Genomic DNA, 6,473 nt, shown 5'->3' with positions numbered 1-6,473 from the left:
CGTCAGCACCGGTCTATTTTTAATACAAAATAGAAGAACAGATGCTGTTAGGATATCAATGGCAGCAATGACAAGCTGCGCGTGCCCTATGCGCTCATGACCGTGGCTCGACACACACACATGCGCTCATGACCGTGGCTCAACACACACACACACACACACACACACACACACACACACACACACACACACACACACACACACACACACACATCCTTTCCATATAACTTTGTGTTGATAATGTTCATTCACAGACATTTACCAATACACTGCATCTGATGTAACAATTTCCTGTACTATTTAGACTGAGTGCCAAGAGCTTGGGATTTATTCATGTGGGGGCCACTGTAACTGTAAAAATTGCTTTGTGGAGGGGCCCCCTCCTGGGCCGAGGTGCGGTTGCACTACCTGTCTCCCAGCACCCAAGACACATTTTCTGGGGATAAGGGTGCATTTTCCAGTTGGGAACTGGTCTGTGGACCAGCTTCAAATTTTATATCTTGCTGACGTGGCAGGTGCAAGTCTTCATCGTCTGTTTTCTGGCTTTTGGAGTACATTGTCCATGCTCATACATATTTATTGAACCATAGAAATATATGAGTTCTTAAATTGAGTGGTTCTCCCATTTATGGCTATTGCAATATTAATGGAACAACTAACTATCGACTGGGTTATCACCAGTTGTCAAGTCAGATTTATTTATGAGGCACTTCTAACAAATTGGTTTCTCACAAACTACAGAGAGCAAAGGAGAAAATACTTATACTGTAAACATAAGAGAAAAAAAACAACAACAGATGAGTAGTTTATTGTTTGCCAATGTCCCTTGAGGGTATCCAAGTGTTATGCAAGTGAAATGAAACCATTCCAATTCTGTGTCATTGATGCTTTCACCAATTACATCTCCCCAAGCCTATTCCATAGTAGCTAAATACTTGTTTCTCTCCACTCGTCAGGTTTGAATGGGAGGAGATTGTGGTGCTGCTCCTGAGCTGAGGTCATTTTATAAATTATGTTGTCACATCAGTGGCATGAGTTTTCTCAAGCTGCATGTAGCACATCCACTTGGAAACCCTAACATGGCCTCCTGTAATCCCATGTATTCTTGATCTGTGCTGCTACGTGGGCGACCTCATGTGGTCAGTTAAGGCAAACTGGGAAGATTCAGTATACACCTCATTTTTTGAGTTAGAGACAAATGCATTAAAAAAGACCTGAGCATTTGATACATTTATATTTAATCTTATTTTGTAAACTTAAATATTCTAAATGATCTTTCTTCAGTTAATAAATAAAATGTTGTTAATTATAATCGTTCCCTCTTATCCCCTAATTTTAGAGGAAATTCGGTTCTGTAACTTGATTCCAAAATGTAATAACACTTGATATTGCATGTCCACTGGTATATACCAACCACACCATGCATGTTTTTATGTCGGAGGACAAATGCAAAGGGCTGGTCTCTGCTCAACTGCAGAACAAACTTCCCTCCACTTCACTCCCCTCCCTCCAGTTTGTCCATGAGAGACCACATTTAAAATGTAACCCCACCTGAAATCCCTCGCAGACCAATCAGCTAGAGAGATGTCAGAGCGGACGGCACACCCTCCTTTGTTCAAAACCAATGAGAGTGGAAGTGTGGCATTTTGCCCGAGGGGAAAAACTTACCCCTGGATGCGTTAATTACGCATCACTTAACTGTTGCCAATGTGTTCACAACGGTGGACAATCTTTTGGGCTTTTTACAACTACTATCTTCATTTTTTGGTCAATCTAGTATGGAAAGTAGACAACAATGGCTTACCAGGCTGAAAAATGAACTTAGCAACAGTCCTCTGGTGTCAAATGTGGCTTTTGGCTTTATCCTCATGGGACTAGAGAAACTGGTGGAGCTGGAGTTTGAGTGTCCTTGCAATCCTACATGGAACGGAGTATTTTCATCAGCTTTCTTCATCATTCCTGCTGTCATGGCCTTCACCTTGATGCTCATCATTCAAGGATGCAGATGTGATACGTGGTGCAGGAAAACTGTTTCCCTCTCCAGTTTTGTTCCTGCTATCGTGTGGCTGATTTTGTTGTTCCTCGATGGCCAATACTTTGCTTGTGCTATGACAGACTGGAAGGGTAGATTTGTACTAGTTGACAAGGCAGCTCCGCAGAAATGGTGTGAGCCAACTAGTGAGGGAGATGTCACTCCACAAGAACTAATGCTCCGCTCACAGCAGTTATTTGTTTTTTCTCAGGTGAGTTGAGTAATTCCTAATTTACTGAAGATTATGTAGGATGAGGAGAGTGAGGACACCTCCCCCTTAGACTATGCACGGTACAAAACCTTCCATAATGTAATGCCATTGTCCTTTGGAAATCATTACTATAATTGTGTTAATGGATTTTGTTAATCAAAAATATTATTCCTATATAACACCTTTTCTGTTGATATTTACCAAAACACACCGTGGCTTTACTCTTTTGTGTCCCAGGTTATAGGTATAGCCCTCCTCATTTTCATCTGTGTGGGACTCATAGTGTATGTAATCAGAGAAAGCTGCCAACAAGAGGTGGAGATGCAGGATGCAGATGTAGCAGAGCTTACTGTGCTCAGGATGAGCTCTCTAAGGACCAGGACATCGTGAGACGACCACACCTGCCCTGCTGCCATGGACACTTTGTAAATAACTTAAGTAACATAACGTTTGTAAATAAGTGAAAACATTTTTCCCCATAAAATTTGATGCTGTCGTATGCGGGAAAAAAATATTGAAAACAATGCTAGTATAATTTTCCATATTATCAGTGGATTTATATACAGTATTGTGCTTGTTTTCGTCTGACACTCCAGGGCAACAACTTATTAGGTTTCTGCCTATCTCTCTTTAAAGTGATATTTCTCTTTGTTGCATTTATTGTATTTTAGTGCACATACCTTTGTAAGAGTTCATGAATTGTCAACCACCTAAATTGGTTGCTCTGAGGACTCAGAGTCAGTACCACTTCCTTTATTAAAACCTGTATTAAAACCTCAAAATCACACAACATATTTACAAGTAAGGAAAATTATACCCAGGTAATACTATTTCATTCTGTGGCCTGGGCTTACCTTTCCAAGAGGTTACCTTGCCTGTTATATTTATCTATATTGAGAATAAGGGAAACTCCTGAATGCCACTGGTGACAGGGGATCCACCAAGCAGCTAATGTTGGAGGTTGATTGCTACTGAAGATCTTTGGAGGTTTGTGTGCTGATTAGTGAAAATGTTGTATCAAATTGAAATATCACTTTAAATAATTCAGGGCTGCTTTTTTTGCCTGCTGGGTAGCAAATGTCTCCTGACTGATTCATCCAGTTGATATACCCATCCTGGAAGTTTCAGACCCCTATCAAGTCTAAGCCTACTTACCAATGATGATTCAAATTGAACTGATATTCCTAATGCATTACTAGTATGACAACTAGACCTATGAAACTATTAGCATGATGTTTTTATTTCATTTGTATCATGGCTGTAAGCATCCAAAAATAGGATTTTAACACAAATTCAATGGCAGTATTTACGGTCTGTTTTTATTGTTTTTGTAATAAACAAAATTATTTATTTAAGTTAAAAACTCAGGGATTTTATACAGTCATGTCAAAATAGGATGATGGACTCCACAATCCATTATGCATAGAGGTAGATTTGCTTTTTTTTGACAGCCTAGCAAGCTAGATGAGTCTCATGAGTTTGAGTTTGTCTTACAGTGCGATCAACTCCAGAGACTTTTTGATACAACATCTGTCTGGCAAGTAAATTTTACGAATCCCAATACGCTATTGGACAAAAAAATAACAAATTCAGTCACATTTAAATAATACTGCTATTTCAAAATACATTGATAGTAATTGTATGGTAATCATTGGGAATATCCATTCCACTTTTTAATGGTTATTAGAGCTTATTTTAAATGCCATACATCCAATAACATAGCCAAAAATAGAAACAAAACCATAGTTTCCTTCTTTATTATGTTCTTGATTGATGATAAAATCAAACCAGAAATTAAATAGCTAAAGAAGCCTTCGCTGATAGTCAAATTCGCTTTTCTTTTAAAACACAATCTGAAACACAGGCACTTGACTAAGGCAGCAAAAATAGGCAGAATAAGCACTGCAACCCCCACTACGAACACATATCTACAGGGTAGTAGGAATACCAAGGCATTCTGTAGGACTCTGTACGCAGGTGAGCAGCACCTTTGTGTCTCATAACATGTAATGTAAGATAAAGGGAAGGCCGCAATGGCTGAATGTCCTTCCCCACTTGTTACCCACCGGACATTATAGATTACAGTTAACTTCAGATAATAAGCCAACATAATACCTGCACCCCATGCTGGGGCAGTAAGGACCAGGTTATACTCACTCTCCTTTAGACTATTCATTAGTTGTCTCTAAACATTGTTCGTAACTATTTTGCACACCATTCTATGAATGTTAAACGTTGCGTTGCAGTAAACATCTTGACTTTATCACTGAGCTCTCTCACCTTTCTATATCAAATATTTTCTTCAGGATTGGGTTAACAAAGTCAGGATCAAAGCCTTCAGTGACAGAAATGATGATTGTATAGTAATACGGAGAGCCTTCTTTGATGTACCAGCTTTTGGTTGTCCATATCACTGTAACAGAGTGTCACTGAGAGTGGAGAACTTTGCTGAAGATGTCCATGTTCACCCAGTGGCTTCCTTCTAAAGGAACAACCAGAACCTTCTCTCCAAGACAGGCTGGCCAGAGAGTCATGAAAAATGTCACAAGGAGACAAGCTTTTTTCCTAACTTGCATGCCATAGAGGCAAAGAGAGATACAGTATTGGTTAAAGGTATAGTATTTAAAGTCATTTCAAGATCTTTATTCCAAAAAGCCATATATCCATATGGGTAAAATCATTCCTTGAAGTTCATCATTCAACATCTCTTGACATGATTTAGATTAATCCAGGAGTTAACCCTTTTTGTTATATTTAGTGCATTAGAATATTGATGTGGCTTTCATGCACATGGTTTAAATTTGGTGTACTTTTACGAAGATGATCAGACTTCGTCTTGGACTCATACAGCCCATATTTAGTTAAATATCCTTCTCTAAGGATTTAATTTAGGCCCTAATTTAGTCCTGGTGCAGCTCTAATCATTGTCTGTAAATTTGTACATGTTACATGCATACTAACCTAAACCTGGCCATGTCAAGATAAGAATATGAATCCTTAATATTGTATGTTATTCAGGAAGTAATTGAATAGTTTAGAAATGTAATATCTGTTCTGTGGTGCTATCAGAGCCTATTGGGAAATCCCTGAGCTGCATTTGGTTCCACGTAAAATACTTTCTTCTGGATGTTCTCTTCCCTTGAATCAAGGGGGGAATCCCCAAAATGCCCAATTTGGTTCCAACTTCTGTTAAACAAAGGAGCATTTATTTTCTCTCATTCCCTTGTTTTTCCTCCTTTCTACAAAGGGTAAAAAATGCAAGCTTCCAACATAAAGTGTATCCCACAATCCACCGCTCTGCTCCGGTCGCTGAATCCGTGCTGAATGTAACAGAACGATGGCTGATAGAAATTGTGCATATCCAATAAATGTAAGCTGATTTGGCAACTTCCAGTTTTGATATACAGTTTCTGCATTTAAATGTTTCATAATGCTACACCATTCAAAAGTGGGCAGACTGTCAAAAGATGCAGCAAGTATTTCAATAACCCAATATCCTCAAAAAGGCTTTATTTGATTTATATAGACTAAACCATTTTAGCTGCCCTTTTATTTGGTTTCAAACATGAGAGTAAAACTTCTCACTGGAAAAGCCTTTCTGAGAGTAAATATATAGGACTTGCTTCTTTTATAAAGTTGCAAGGGCTATTCAGTTTTGACTTGTGTCGACCCCTCACCTTTCTTCCCTTGCTGAGAACCAGAAAGGTTTACTTGTTGTAATTCAGACATTTCATCACTAGAGGGCTCACTCAAGGGAAGACAACAGTAATGTGGATCCGAATGCAGCCCTAGAAATCAGCGGGGCTAAGTTTTCTTAGCTTTTTTTAGTTAACAATTACCACTGACAAAGTATCATTAAAGAAAAAAAACAAACACACCTAAAACATCACACCGAAGGTTTCTGACAAGCTTCCACTATGCATTTTTTTAAGTGTCTTACTTCCTCCTAAAGTGGTAATGTTACTGTGTATCTGGTTTATTTATCTTTCCTCTGAAAGTTCAAAGTTCTACCTGTGTGGACTGTAACCTCCTATGTTACAGATATCATGATGGGGTCACACATTCACAGTGTACTGTCAATGTTTTTTGGATGAGATGAAAACATAGTACCCAGCAGTATACATTCCTGGGACAGAAGTGGGCACACTGCAATAAATGAACATGCCCCCAGATTTTATCATTTTAGCAGTTCTTATTTAAAATTATTGCAACATTCTCACAAATAAAATC

The sequence above is a fragment of the Centroberyx gerrardi genome, chromosome 1 (genome assembly GCF_048128805.1).
Source record: "Centroberyx gerrardi isolate f3 chromosome 1, fCenGer3.hap1.cur.20231027, whole genome shotgun sequence".
Classification (NCBI taxonomy): Eukaryota; Metazoa; Chordata; class Actinopteri; order Beryciformes; family Berycidae; genus Centroberyx; species Centroberyx gerrardi.
This window is presented reverse-complemented; position numbering follows the sequence as displayed.